This window comes from Ornithorhynchus anatinus, chromosome 8, assembly GCF_004115215.2.
Source record: "Ornithorhynchus anatinus isolate Pmale09 chromosome 8, mOrnAna1.pri.v4, whole genome shotgun sequence".
NCBI classification, from domain to species: domain Eukaryota; kingdom Metazoa; phylum Chordata; class Mammalia; order Monotremata; family Ornithorhynchidae; genus Ornithorhynchus; species Ornithorhynchus anatinus.
Window position 1 is genome coordinate 20,020,978 of NC_041735.1, and position 15,688 is coordinate 20,036,665.

The following is a 15,688-nucleotide window of genomic DNA, read 5'->3' on the forward strand; positions in this document are numbered from 1 at the left end:
TTAAGACTGGGAGCCTCATGTGGGAGAGGGACTACGTCCAACCTGATTAGCTTGTATCTACTGCAGCGCTTAGTACAGTGCCTGGCACAGAGTAAGTGCTTAACTAATACCATTTTTATTAAAAAAGGACCTCTGGGGTTATCTCATCCAACCCCCAACCTCTACATAGGACTTCTCCTATCAATCAATCAGTAACATTTATTCATTGCTTACTCTGTGCAGGACACTGGACTGAACACTTGGAAGAGTACAATATAAAAAAGTAGATCCGATTCCTGCCCTCAGTGGAGTTTACAATCTAGAGGGGAGACCATCTGGGTGAGTTCTCCTATTCTTGGAGCAATGAGCCTCTCTTCTTTTCCCCTAGTCTCGTGATCAGTAAATTCTACCTCAAATCTAACTTAAATCCCTCCTGCCTGTTACCGGACTTTTCTCCAGTCTGTGAACCTCCCAGTTCTACTGGGCACGAACCAGCCTAGTTACCCAGAGAGGTAGAAGACTCTTAGGGAGCCGAGTCCACAGTCCCATTGCAAATGTTTTCACTGTGTGATCAAGAGACTGACCTCACCCCTGCAGGGAAGGTGCAGTAGTCAGTCAGTCAGTCAATCGTATTTATTGAACGCTTACTGTGTGCAGAGCACTGTACTAAGCTCTTGGGAGACTGCGACGCAACAAATAAACACATTCCCTGCCCGCAACAAGTTTACAATCTACAGCAGAGAGCCGGCTGCTTGCTGTGGCCCACAGGTCATTTCTAGGTAGTAGCTGGAGTGGCCAGAAGCCAGACGTGCACAAAAAGTATTGGCCAGCTTGATCTCTGCTGCTCCCCCCTCCCCTCCCAACCCCTTTCCCTCCCTCGTGTACCCCTTGGCTGCTGGCTGGCTGGCTGGCTGGCTCTCCGTGCAACAGAGAGGGAAGGGAGGCCCAGGAAAGGGGAGTTTTGGTCCCAGCATCGCTTTATGTGGAGGGGGTGGGGGTTAATCCAGGAAGAGAACCCAGGTGCTCTGGGCCCTTAGCCCTGGACCCACGCACTTTCCCTCACTCCCCTCAACACTCTGGTCCTGCTTTGACCCTCCGGGCTGGCCTCCTGCGTGGGCTGGGGACGAATGGTTTGAACCAGAATAGGGGCTTTGGGAGGAGCAAGGATGAGTCATGGAGTCAGCTGGCCCTAACTGCCCCAGGATCTGCCCCCTGAGTCACTCCTGGTGATTCCCCCCAACCCCCAGCTCCTCTCCAAAACGCGAGGAGGGTCCGGGGAGGAGTGCAGTCAGGGTGGCAACTCCTTGGGGAAGACTAATGAGTCACGGGAAACGCAGGTCACTGAGGGGACTCCCTCCTCCAGTTTACACATTCACACCCTTAACACAGTAACACAAGCTCTGACACACTTAGACGAAGGGCACAGTCACACAATCATATGCAGCACTGACATACTAATGTACTACCCAGATTGATGCATACGCACCTTTACCTACACAAACACGTACCCCAGCACATTCAGCAACACCTACTAATCCACTAACGCATACGCACATTTCACAATCTCATACAGGCCGTGCACACATTAACACGCATGACCTACACACTAACCTCGCGTGAGGTAGAAAGCTGAGAACCCCTCAAGAAATAAATGGTGCCTTCTCTCTCAGCTCACCTTGTTCTCCTCTGGTCCCTGCCCCATCCTAATATCTCCACTCCAGGAGACCTTTCCGGTTTGGGGCCCAAACCGGACCTGAACAGAAGCCCTTAAACACTGTGAGAAAATTTCTGACCCCGATGCAATTAGGAAACCCTGGAAATCACACAAGAAACTCTGTTTCTCACGAACTGGCCCTCCCGCTCTCCAGACCAGAGCGGTTTGGACACACTTCAGCTCACATCCAAACTCTTGGAAGCAGATCCAGAAGGAACCTCCGCTGTGGCTGAGATTTGCCACAACTACCCTGTGTGCTGGCCAGAATACCCAGCTCCCAGACTCAAAACAGACTGGTGAAGGGTTCAGATACCAGCAGAGAGAGACTGGGGAAATGGATATTGACCACCCAACCTGGAGACCCCCTGGTTTAGGAAGGATTTTCAGGGTTCTTGGAGGTGAGGGGGATTGAGCCTGAGTCGCCTAGGGGGTTGAGGCTGTCTCTGCTGCAAATGTGCATGCAGATGATCTAGATCATTTAGACTCCACTGTATGCTTCTTTCTGAATTATCCAAATGTATACACATATGAATTGATCTAAATTATCTAGATCAATTAATAATAATAATAATAATAATGTTGGTATTTGTGAAGTGCTTACTATGTGCAGAGCACTGTTCTAAGCGCTGGGATAGATACAGGGTAATCAGGTTGTCCCACGTGAGGCTCATAGTTAACCCCCATTTTACAGATGAGGTAACTGAGGCACAGAGAAGTTAAGTGACTTGCCCACAGTCACACAGCTGACAAGTGGCCGAGCCGGGATTCGAACTCATGACCTCTGACTCCCAAGCCCGTTCTCTTTCCACTGAGCCCGATAATTCAGAAACAAGTGCATTATAGAGTCTAAACTATCTATATCAACTTGTATCTTGTTTCTACCCCAGCACTCGATACAGTGCCTGGCACATTGTAAGCACTTTATAATAAATCGCACATTGTAACAAATACCTATGTATTCATATTCATAGTAAATACAAGATGATGTTGGGTACAGGCAGTGTCCCACATGGGGCTCCCATCTTAATCCCCACTTTGCAGATGAGGTAATCGAGGTACAAAGATGTTGAGTGACTTGCCCAAGGTCACCCTGCAGACAAGTGGTTGAGCTGGGATTAGAACCCTGACTCCCAGGCCCATTCTCTTTCCATTAGGCTACACTGCTTCTCCATGATATTCAGATAGTTTTTCTTGCCTGAAATATTCAGGCCAAAGACTATTTTTAGGACTCAATTACCAGGGTATGTTGCCTATGACTCCTTTTCTCCCTAGAGCACGCCAAGAGAAGGGACCGGGTGAACGTTCTGTGGCCTGTCACCGGGCCGTTCCTGGGAGCTGGGCCTCAGCCCCTGGCCCCTCCTTGAATTCTGCCAGGATAATTAAGGAGGCTCACCCTCTCGGGTCCAAGGCCATAGAGAAACCAAGAAATCAAGAGGTGGGCCTGGAATCATTTGAACATTTAAAGACTCTCCTCCTCTCCTCTGTGTCTGGGAAGGGAGAGAGAGGTGAGGCTCCCGTGAGTGTGGACGGCAGAGGGGCCTCTGAGCTTGAACAGTTGTGGGGCAGAGGAAGAGGATGGAGGCTGGGAGCGGTGGTGAGCAGCCCAGGGAGAAGGCTGAGGTCATCTGGGCTTCCTGAAGGACGTCTCTCCCTTGCCAAGCTCTCCCGCCCAGGTCAGGAGCTCTGCTCCTCCTCCACCACCACCAGAGGTGAGAGAGGAAACCACCTCCCGGGCTGAGCCTTCCGGGTGTTTTCCAGGACATGTAGGGACTCCAGTTTCACATGGCTGTTCTTGAATTGGCATAACGATTTACATAAATTTGCATGCCACACTAACAAGTGGAACAAATATTGGCAAGTGAATCGATCATCTAAGACAGCATCCCATGGCTGGATCTCCAAAATTGGTGACATGCCCTCCGGCCCCTGCGAGCTATAGGGGATAGCCAAGCGGGGGGCTGTCCCTGGGAACGGAGGACACCTGGAGTCCTTCCCCTCCCGCTCTGAATGGAATCAGACTCTTCCATTGCTCACACTTTCCCCTCTGTGTCCTCCACCCTCACTGCCTCCCTGTGTTCCCTCCCCCACCTCACCACCTCCTCTCACTGGTTCCACTGACCACTCCAGCGATCGTTACCCAGCAGTGCGGCACCGAGGGGTTTTAGGTGTTGGGGGCTGGGTCTCCAAATGTTTTCCTGGCTCCCACTGCTGCTGCTGCTGCTCCTTGGCTTCGTCCTGTGCAGAGATCACCTGCGGTTCCCTTGATTGATGAGCGGAGCGTTTTTCAGAGCTGCGTTTCCTCCTCATTGTTATTTCAGTTGTTGCTCTGGCTTCCTCCCTCCCCAGTCCCTCCTCCTCCTCCTCCTCCCTGGGATGCGACGCTCCCAGCACAAACACTCATACTCCATCATGGAACCTTGGCCCGGAGTCACAAGGCACACACACAGACAGACAAAGAGCCAAAACAAGATGTTAGAGAGGACAAAACTCCTGTTAAAATCCCCTCCGGAGCCCACTCCCTACTGCTCTCCCCTAACCATCCTCCATCCCTACCAAATTTGAGCAGTCTTAGGCTTAAGAACAGACTCTCTCTGCACCTGCGATATCAGCTGAGTAATTCAAATCCAGGTACAGCTGGGCTCATGACAAAACTGTATTTGTTAAGCATTTACTATGTGTCAAACACTGTATTAAGCACTGAAGTGGATACAAGCTAATCAGGTTGGACACAGACCATGTCCCGCATGGATCTCACAATAGTAATCCCCATTTTACAGATGAGTTAACTGAGGCACAGAGAAGTCAAGTGATTTAACCAAGGTCACACAGCAGACATGTTGCAGAAGAACCCTGGTCCTCCTGACTCCCGGGGCCCGTGTCTTTCCCTAGTCCCTCTTAATCTCACCTTGCTCTTTCCCCAACCCTAGACTCATATTTCTAAAACCTCCAACCCCAGATAATAATGATAATAATAATAATTATATAATAATAATATGGCATTTCTTATGCATTTACTCTGTGCCAAGCACTGTACTAAGTACTGTCCAACCTGATTACCTTGTATCTACCCCAGCACTTAGAACAGTGACTGGCACGAAGTAAACGCTTAACAAATACTATTTTTTTTAAAAAAGTGACTTGCCCGAGGTCTCAGAGCAGAAAAGTGTCAGAGTCACATCTTCTGACCCCAGGCCCGTGACAACCTCCACCCCTCACCCCTGATAACTTCTATCTCTGCCAGCTCTTGAGCATGGCTTTGTCCCCTCTTTTGCACCATTTCTGGTCTGGCTGCCTGCATTCTCTAAAGCCACATTTCAGAGTTTGGCAGCAGCCACTCCCCTTTCCAATCCAGTCAGCTCAGTTACATCAGACCTCCTTTGTCACAGATTCTGAATACAGATCAACCAATCGGTAGCATTTATTGAGTACATACTGGGTGCAAAACACTGAGCTAGCGCTTCGGAAAGTACAATATAGATATTTGATAGATCATTCAGTCAATTCAATTGGATCTCAGACAGGGAAACACAAATTGTTCACTTCTGATTGTTGCTATATTTATTCAAAAATACATTTTAAAGCAAAGAGTTGTAACATACACCAATGTTTTCAATGTTACAGGCAAAATTAAGAACAGGACAAAACCTCTCCTGACCATTTTTTGCCTTAGTGCGATATGTGGAATTGAAGAAATTCACAGATGTATTTTGGACTGACTCACTCTTTCTCTCTCTGTCTCTCTCTCCTTTAGCTGTCTGGAGTTTCTCCTGCACCCCCCCCCCCACCTTTCTATTTTTCCAGGATTGGATGACTGGAACGGGCTTTTAAGTGCCAATTTTAAGGGACCCTAACAAAAAATAAAAGGGGAAGGGGATTCCTGTGAATGTTGACATCTGATAATAAAAATTCAAAGTGTGCTGAAAATTCAGCTCAGAAAATCTGACAGGTTCTGGTCAAGGCGGAAAGCGTGTATCGCCAAGTCATGTTCCTTCCCTAGGCTATTTTCATTGTTTTTCCTGCAGGTTTCCTCCTCAGATGCAGTGTGGGCCAGTCCTCTCGATTGTAGACTTATTGTGGGCAGGGAACGTGTTCAGCAACTCTGATATATTGTACTCTCCCAAACACTTAGTACAGCTCTCTGCACACAGTAAGCACTCAATAAATATGCCTGATTGATTGACAGTGAAAATGGAGCCTTTGAACCCAGAGCCGGTAAATAGGGTGGGGTGGGATGTAGCCACCGTAGCCCTGCCTTCTGCTCTCCAGCTCCGACCCCCCGGATCTCCCTCCAGTCCTTCTTCCTGTCTGGTCTCCTGGTTCCAGAGGGCCCCAGGCCTACTCCTTGCCACCCCCAACCCCTCGACCCTTCCAGCGCCGGTTTCCTGTTTGGGAGCAGGATGCGAGGCTGTGTCACATCAGGCGATGATGGCCTTTCACTCCTCACTCGAGGCCCCAGGGCGGGCCCGGTGCTCTGCCGTTGGGGGTGGTCCTAGCTGTCCCACCCCTGGCGGCACAGCTCCGGATGCCTGTGTGTCATTTCAAGTCAAAATGTAAGGTAACAGCTCCAATCCTGCTTTTCTGTCCCTGTGGATCCTCACATTCCTCTTTTTCCAGTGGCCCCAGCCCCTGCTCCTCCCTCTCCAGTACCTACCACTTATGATTCAGTTCTGGCTGGGTTGACTTGGGCTGACGGAGGTTTTGTTGTGTTTTTTTTTCTTAATGGTATTTGTTAAGTGCTTATTATGTGCCAGGCATGATTCTAAGCACTGGAGTAGCTACAAGATAATCAGGTCGAACACAAGTCCTTCCCCCCCATGGGGCTCACAATCTTAATTCCCATTTTCCAGATGAGGTAACAGACACAGAAGAAGTGAAATGACTTGTCCAAGGCCAAGTTCTGTTACCGATTTGTACATTCCAAGCGCTTAGCACAGTACTCTGCACATAGTAAGCGCTCAGTAAATACTATTGAATGAATGAATGAAGGCCACACAATGGGCAAGTGGCAGAGCCAGGATTAGAATTCAGGTCCTTCTGATGTCCAAGTCCATGTTCTATCCACTAGGCCTCACGGATCCCCTAGAGAGTCACAGCTCTCCTGACTTAGGAGGATGCTGACTGCCTCTCTTTAGCTAGAAGGTTAAATTACAAACTCCTTGAGGGCAGGGATTGTATCAAACTAACTCTACTGTATGCTCCCAAGTACTTAGTACAGTGCTCTGCACAAGATAAGGATCAATAAATCCTATAGATTGATTGATTAGAAGTCCAGCTTGTAAGCAGAGTCCCTGCCAGTAGGCCGAGGGCCTGTCATCTGCTCCAACTCCAGGTGAGAGAAGGGTGCGGGGCCTCACTGGGCCCGGGTACAGTTTCCATGGTGATGCCACTCTGCCATGGCAGGATCTTTCCCTCCTGGGTCCAGGTAAGAAGTAGTCTAGTGGGAAGACCCTGGACCTGGGAGACGGGAGACCTGGCATCCAATCCCAGCTCTGCTACTTGTCTATTAAGTGACCATGGGCAAGTCACTTAGTTTCTCTATGCCTCAGTTTCCACATATGTAAAACTAGGTATAAGATGCCTGTTCTCCTTCCCTTTTAGACTGTGAGTCCCATGTGGGATAAATGCTGGGTCCTAGCAGCTTATATTGTTTCTTCCACAGTGCATAGCACATAGTGCGTGCTTAATCAATGGCATTGATTGAGCACTGTGTGCAGAGACCTGCACTAAGCACTTGGGAGAATACAATGCTTCTTCTTCTTATCATAAACTTGTTATGGGCAGGGAACGTTTGCTAATTCTGTCGTACTGCCCTCTCCCAATCACTTTGCACTGCGCTCTGCACATAGTAGGTGCTCAATAAATACCATTGATGATCATAGCGGATAGAGCACGGACCTGGGAGTTAGAAGATCATGGGTTCTAACCCTGGCTCTGCCACTTGCCTGTTGTGTGACCTTGAGTAAGTCACTTAACTTCTCTGGGCCTCAATTACTTCATCTATAAAATGGGGAGCGAGACTGTGAGCCCCCCTGGGACAGGGACCGCGTCCCACCCCATTCGCTTGTGTCCACCCCAGCTCTTAGTACAGTGCCTGGCACGTAGTAAGCTCTTAACAAACACTATTATTATTATTCAGATGATGGACATTATCATTTTAACGATAATCATCATCTTAAGGATAATCATCAGTGGTGATTATCAAGCAGCAGCGTGGCCTCGTGGATAGGGCACGGGCCTGCGAGTCAGAGAGTCATGGTCTGTAATCCCGACCCCTCCAGTTGTCTGCTGTGGGATCTCGGGCAAGTCACTTCGCTTCTCCGTGCCTCAGTTCCCCGCATCTGTAAAATGGGGATTAAGATTATGAGCCCCATGTGGGGCAGGGATTGGGTCCACCCCGATGATCTTGTATCTACCCCAGTGCTTAGAACAGTGCCTGGCACACAGTAAGCGCTTAACAAGTACCATAGTTCTCATTATTGCGTGGCTCAGTGGAAAGAGCACGGGCTGGGGAGCCAGAGGTCGTGGGTTCTAATCCCGGCTCCGCCCCTTGTCGGCCGTGTGACCTTGCGCAAGTCACTTCAAGCAGCGTGGCTCAGTGGAAAGAGCCCGGGCTTTGGAGTCAGAGGTCATGGGTTCGAATCCCCGCTCCGCCACTTGTCAGCTGTGTGACTGTGGGCGAGTCGCTTCACTTCTCTGCGCCTCAGTTCCCTCATCTGTAAAATGGGGATTAAGACTGTGAGCCCCACGTGGGACAACCTGATTCCGCTGCGTCTACCCCGGCGCTCAGAACAGTGCCGTTAGTCAGCGCTTAACAAATACCAACATTACTTCACTTCTCTGTGCAAGTCACTTCACTTCTCTGTGCCTCAGTTACCTCACCTGGAAAAAATGGGGATTAAAACTGTGAACCCCATGTGGGACAACCTGATGACCTTGTATCCCCCCCCCCCCCCGAGCTTAGAGCAGCGTTTGGCACACACTAAGCGCTTAACAAATGCCAACGTGATTATTATCATTAGCAGAGCGTCGAGGACGGCTCCAGCTCGCCGGTTCTCCCACGGCCCGGAGCGGCCTCGCCCCTCGATGCCCCGTCCGGCCCTCGCCCGGCCCTCGCCCGGACGTTGGCCGGCCCTTGGCCGGACCCCCTCGGGCGGGCGAGCGGGCGGCGAGCAAACAGGAAAGGCTCGCCAGCGCGATGCTGCGGAAATGAGACAAACGAGAGTGAGCGGCAGCAAGGAAGCGGGCGGAAGCGGACAGGATGCGCCGAGCGGCCCGGGAATTCTTGGGCTTATCTCTGCGCCGCACTCGGCCAGAATTCCTTAACAAACACCCTGCAGCTGGCGCTGGGCCCCGCCGGGGACCGTCGGGATACTGGAGGAGGGAAGGCGGGACCTTCCCTCGCCCCGCACAGCCTGGCGCAGCCCAGAGCAGCTCAACCTGGCACGGGGCGGTCCTGACATCCCTCCCCGGGTTGGGTGGCAGGGTGGGGGGCCCCGGGGGTGGCAGCCGGGCCGGGGAGGGGGCTCCCCGGGACGGCTCGGGGGGCAGCGGACCCTGGGAGTCAGCCGCCGGGGCGAGGCGCATTTGGAACCTGCCCAGCTGGGCCGGGAAGGAAACGGTGGCCCAGATCATGACTCCAAACCCACTTTTATGGCCTCCTCTTCCTTGCGAGTCCCCCCAGATCGGTGCCTCCGTTCTCACGTGGCCTGGGCGGCAGCAGTTTGCCCCCCCCCCCCAAGGCCTGGGGGATTCGGGTCTCACCTCCCCCGAAGCCTTGAATTCCCAGCCCTTTGAGGTCCCTCATTGGCCAAGAGGGAAACCGAGGCAAGGAGCAGGGAATGCCACCCGGACCGGACCTTAGTTCAGCCTGGGCCGGAGATGACAGGAGAATCCGAGTCCTCGAGGCGGCGAGAACCGATCCTCTTCGGCCGACTGTTCGGAACCAGTGTGAGTCGCTGGCCGAGAGAGCCCGAGAAATAGATGGATGGGAGGAGGTGGACGGAGGACCACCCCCAGTACAACAGAGTCGGTAGACACGGGCCCTGCCCACAGAGAGCTTCCGATCGATCAATGGATCGTATTTATCGATCACTTACCGTGTGCGGAGCGCTGTACTAAGCCCTTCGGAGAGTACGACGTAACAGAGTCGGTAGACACATAAACTGCCCACAGTGATCTTACTGTCTAGATTAATTCCGGTCTAGAAGGGGAAACCGATATGAATGTGAATAAATCATTTTTGATATATAATTTATAGATTATACTCTTCATTTAGTAGCGTAGGCGCACTTCTGTGCACAGAAGCATCGTAAGTACTGACACAGGCTGTTACAGGTAGGAAAAGGAATTGGCCTCATGTGGGTTGCACTGAGCGGCTGTAGCGACCACCCTTCTCGTGTGTGCACATAAGCCAACCTGACTTGGACCAGTCGTGGCAATCTATATATGTGGGGAGCTCAGGGAGAGAGATGGGAACTCTCCCATACACAAAACAAGGAAGGAACTGGGAATTGACTTGACTACACAAACGGTGGCGGAAATCCATTCAACCTGTAGCTGGCACAGAGGATGAGACCGTGAGTGAGAAAACAAAGCGATGGAGGCAACTTGGTGAAGAATAGGGGTTTACAGGGAGGCCATCATGAGGCAGCAGGATGCAGAAGAAGAATGAAAGACTCACCATATAATAGTGATACCTTCTATTTATATAGCTCCTTTCTTCCAAAGTACTCAAACCTCCTCCCTTGCAGCTCCCCATTCATCCTCACCTCACAATATCTCCCCGAGGTGGGAGGAGGCGGGGAAGATTATTCCCATTTCACAACTAAAGTAATGGGCCCCAGAGGACAAGTGATTTGAAGTCAAGGGAGTCAAGGTGAGGACAGAACAAGGGGACAGGATGGGAATTGTAGCAAGAGGGAATTAGTTTAGACTCCAGGAAGAACCTGTTAGACAAAGAAACAGGTGTGTTTGGAAAGGGGAGACTGTGGAGACTCATCCTCTGGAGGCCTCCCAACCCGTTCCTTGCCTTCCCTCCCCTTTCTTGACCGATTTGGAGCAGGATGGTGTTTGTCTGCATCTTAAAGTTAGAGGAGTGTTTAGCAGGAAACAGAAGAGGGGTCTCCCAGCACCTCAGGTGGAGATCAGAGCCACTGGCGGCCAGCCCTCGCCCCCTCCCCCCGTGACCTTATGCCAAGCTCCATTTAGCTCGCGGAGGGATGGAGATGGAGGCCAGTCCAGAGAACAGTAGCCTGTTCGGAGGACAGTTTGCCTGTCCAGTATCTGAGGCCTGAGTTGACCTGTGGGAGACAGGTGGAAGGAGTGGAGACGGAGGAGGTTTCAAACACTAGTTCTCAGCCCTCCGGGATACCCGACAAGGAGACGCCCTTGACGTCAGATGTGTCACACTGAGTACTCAGCATAAAGTGATGATGTCACTGCTGCCATTTTGTGGAAGAAAACTGATTTTGCATCATCCTAGAGTGTTTCCTCCGTGGGATGGGAAAGCCCCGAACCTTCCCCTTGCTCCAGAATCTTGGTGTGAAGTCTGTGAAGTGGGTCGCAGAGTAGGATCTATGGAACTCCGCTGTAGGAGCTGTGATGGTGGGAGGCTCGGCACCGAACATAAACCAGGTTTAAAAGCATCTGGCCCCATTATAGAACTGGACAGAAGATAGGCGAGCTAAAATCCAGACTGCCCGATATAAAACTGGATGGATGACTCTAAAAAGCAAAGATGTGAGAGGCCCAGCTTTGGCAAAAACCTGCTGGTCGAGATGGATTTCGGGAAGACCGTGAAGCAGGAAGCTGCTTGGAGAGGCCAGAGGACTCTCCCTCCAGGGGGACAACTGTCCCTCCGTTAGCAAGCCCCTCCCTCCTAGGTGGCCCTCTCACCTCTCGCCATTTTGTTTTCTCACCTTCAAACACTTGTCTTGGGCCCCAGCTCAGAAAGTTCAGATCTCATGAGACCAGCAACTCCCTCAACTCCCACCCCTAAAAGGACCCGGCACCGAGCCGGCCTCACACCTCCCTCCACCTGTGCTTTCTCGGCGCAGACGCTGGCTCACCCAGGCAGATAGGTATACATAGCGGCAGAACCATTCCACCGGTGGAAGAACTTGGTAGACACTCCCTACGGGTCTGTCTTTTTGCCCCCTGGGTTTTCTCACCCTGCACCCTTGGTCTCAGGCAGTGTTTCACTGGGCCCATGGGCCATCCACAAACATCCCTCTCCCTTTAGGTTCCTGACCTTAGATTTAATTAGAGCCAGTTTCCTCTCTATATGAAGAATCACTTCCCTGAACAGGTGGCTGGGGCCTCTCAGGTTTTTCCAGGGGGAGGGGGAAGACTGGGGGTTGTTTGTTTCTGTATTTACAAAGGGCAGCTTTTTCCTGGACCTGGGGCTGCACAGAGGGACAGGATACGGGGTCCACACATCTTCCCGGGCAACACACAATGCCCGCCACTCAGCCAACGCACTGGGCGATTTACAGAGAAAATATAAAACCCATTCCCCCACCTTCCCACCCCCCCAGCCCACCACCTCACGCTCCACACAGGAGCACCTGGCAGGCTCTCCGCAGACGGATATTTAGTGTCTCACACGGAAGGGGGGAGGAACGTGTTTTTTTCCGTTTCATCCCCAGCTGGGCTGTATCCTTTTCACACACACACACACACACACACACACACACACACACACACACAGAGGCACAAAGAGCAAAGTTGCAAATTTCCTTTGTACAAAACAAACTCTGGAGAAGGCTCCCTGAGAGAGGTCCAGGGGGAGGGATTCTCAGAACAGCCATCTCCATTACGTCTTCCTCCTCTCCTGCCAGGCTAAAGAGAAGTTAATCCCTAGGGAGGCTAAGGATGGTGAGCAAGATGTACAGTTGGTCATCCTCAAGTGGTTATTTCAATGATCTATTCTACTTTGGGGTGGCTTCTGCTTCAGCTCACCTACAGGTGGCTCAAGATAAAGATGAAAACCAATGGATCATAGCCCCGGAGATCTCTTCATCTTGGGCCAGACCCGTAGGTGCAGTTTGATTCCTCTGACCTGACTCCAGGTGTTAAAACGCCCATCAAATTCTGTAACATGTTTATTGTTTTAAGATCTTAAAGAGACATACCCCATTTGGGTTAGAGATTGTCCAGCCCAAAGGCAGGGGAGTTGGTGAGATGACCCTTGAAAAGTCCTGCCATCTAAGGAATCTGAATGTCTATGAATAGTGGTGACTCAACTTTCGGCTCAGAATCACATCCACTTTGACTCTGGCCTTCCGGGTAAACTGAGTCAGCCCACAGGAGGTTACTCCTAAATCGCATGATCTACTGGAAAGAGCATGAGTCCGGAAGTCAGGAAACCTGAGTTCTAATCCCGGTTCTGCCGCTTGTCTGTTGTGAGACCTTGGGCAAGTCACTTGACTTCTCTGTGCGTCAGTTACCTCATCTCGAAAAATGGAGATTAAATTCCTGTTCTTCATCCACCTGAGCCTATGAGCCCCATGTGGGACAGGGAATGTGTCTGATCTGCTTGTGATGTACTTACTCCAGTGCTTAAAACAGTGCTTGGCACTTAATAAGAGCTTAATAAATATCACAATGATTAATCTTCCGGGTTTTTTTCACCATTCTGGCAGAGCAGAGGTCAGCTCAGGCTGCTCACTCCTTCTAGGAGAGCTCACGTCCTGCTCCCCTTGATCCAACAGGGCAGAAAGTGGGATTCCCAAGCCTGCTTGGGATACGCCTCTGGGGGTACGCCGGCTGAGGGTAGGACTTCCTCTAGGAAGCAGAGAGGCCTAGAGGAAAGAGTATGGGCCTGGGAGTCGGAGGACCTGGGTCCTAATCCCGACTCTGCCTCTTGACTGCTATGTGACCGTGGGCAAGCCGCTTCACTTCTCTGGGCCTCAGTTACCTCATCTGTAAAATGGGGATTAAGACCCCGAGCCCCACATGGGACCTGAACTGTGTCCAACCCGATTCCTGATTATCCTGTATCTACCTCCGTGCCGAGTACAGGGCCTGACACACGGTAAGCGCTTAACAAATACCATAAAAATCCCACTCCGTAGTTGGGAGACCGGGGTCCTAATCCTGGTTCTGCCACTTGACTGCCGCGTGACCCCGAGCGAGTCACTCGACTTCTCTGCCCCTCCGTTTCCTCATCTGAAAAATGTGGCTATGGGGATAAAATACCCATCCTCCCTCCTCCTTGGACATCCGTTCCGTGGGGGGCTGGGAGAGTGCCCGGCCTAAAGATCTCGCACCCATCCCGGCGATTAGCACAGAGTAAGTGTTTAAGAAATACCACACTTAATATTACTATTAAGCAGGGGGGAGAGATAGGGCCCGATTGTGTCGGCGTCCCAGGAACGACGAGGGATGGGATCTCCCGCTCCGGGGGGGGGAGGTCCCCCCACTCCCCCAGGCCCCCTCAACACCAGGCTGCCTGGCCTCTTCCTAGCACGGCAGCCTGGAGGCGTAACCCCTCGGAACTTGCACAACGAGCCCAGGCAGCTACCGCGCATCCTCAATTGCAACACGAAACGATCCGGGATTGCCCTAACGTTGGCCACAGTGACGCCAGGCAGGGCCGGGCCGGGCCGGGCCGAGGCCTGGTCTGTCCTCAGCTTCTCCGACGCCACGGTCGGGCCTTTCGGAGGGCCTCTGGGCGACCAGCAGGTGGCGCCAAGCCCGAGCCTTTCCCCCCCCCCCCCCCCTCCCCGCCGGGGTGGGACCCGTCGGCCTTCAGGTGTCTTTCGCCTCAAGGGGTTCAAGGCGCTAGTTTGGGCTTAGAGGCCCAGAGCCCCTGCCTGGGGGCTGACGTCGGCCAGCTGGGTGCTGTGTCACCTTGGCCAAGTCCCTTATGGGTTCGAATCCCGGCTCTGCCGCTCGTCGGCTCTGTGACTTTGGGCAAGTCACTTGTGACTTCTCTGTGCCTCACCGACCTCATCTGTAAAATGGGGATGAAGACCGTGAGCCTCACTTGGGGCAACTTGATTACCCTGTGTCTACCCCCACGCTTGGAACAGTGTTCTGCACAAAGCAAGCGCTTAACAAATACCAACATTATTATTAGTATTAAGCTCTCTGGTCTCCTGTTCTCCCTCTTACAGACTGTGAGCCCCTCGCGGGACAGGGATCGTGTCCAGTCGAATTAAGCTGTATCCACTCCAGCGCCTAGAACACATAGTTCGACGCAAAGTAAATGCCCGACGGATACCATTTAAAAAAAAGCCCGCCTCACCCAGCCTCAACCGTAGGGTTTAAGGGGTTTAGGTTGACACGTTTTGGGACTGGCATGGGGTGGGGAGAAGACCTAGTGTGGAAGAGGCAGCTCTTTCTACTCGGTTTTCTCACTCCCCCCGATCTGAGTCTTCAAGGCCGGGAGTGTCCCCTCTTCCTCCCCTGAGACCAAAACCCTCATGTGCCCCCTACCCACCCAACCCACCCACCACTGCCATCCCCACTCTCCCACTCTGGCTTAAGTAACATCCTTCTAAATTAATGAAAGGCAGGGCAGGAGCAACAGAAGGCAGAGGGATGAAACCCTGCTCTGCGGGGTGGCTTAATAAATATAATTTTATGAGTCGGGGAAAGACTGTGGAACACACAAGTGGCAATCAGGATTAATTTTTTTTCCCGAGTCCAGGGAATTGTGTTTTCATAAATCCTCATTTTTCCAGATGTTTCACTCCTTGTACCATCAAAGCCTTTGTGGCTACAAAGTCTAATGAAGCCATGAGAACATTTGAAGAGAAGGATTCAAAGCTCTGATGGTTTGCTTTTTTCTTGTGTGTGCTTGGTGTGTGTGAGGTCTTGTTGCCTCAACATGTTGTGTTACACAATCGGTGCACAAAACCGGCGGGGACAGTGGGCCAGAGTGGTAGATCGGCCGGGGGACTCCTCTTTCTCTCTCTTGTGTGTACGTTCTTGGGACATGTTCCCCAGCCCCTGTTCGCTGATCCTGCCCATGGATCTGGAGCGGAAAGC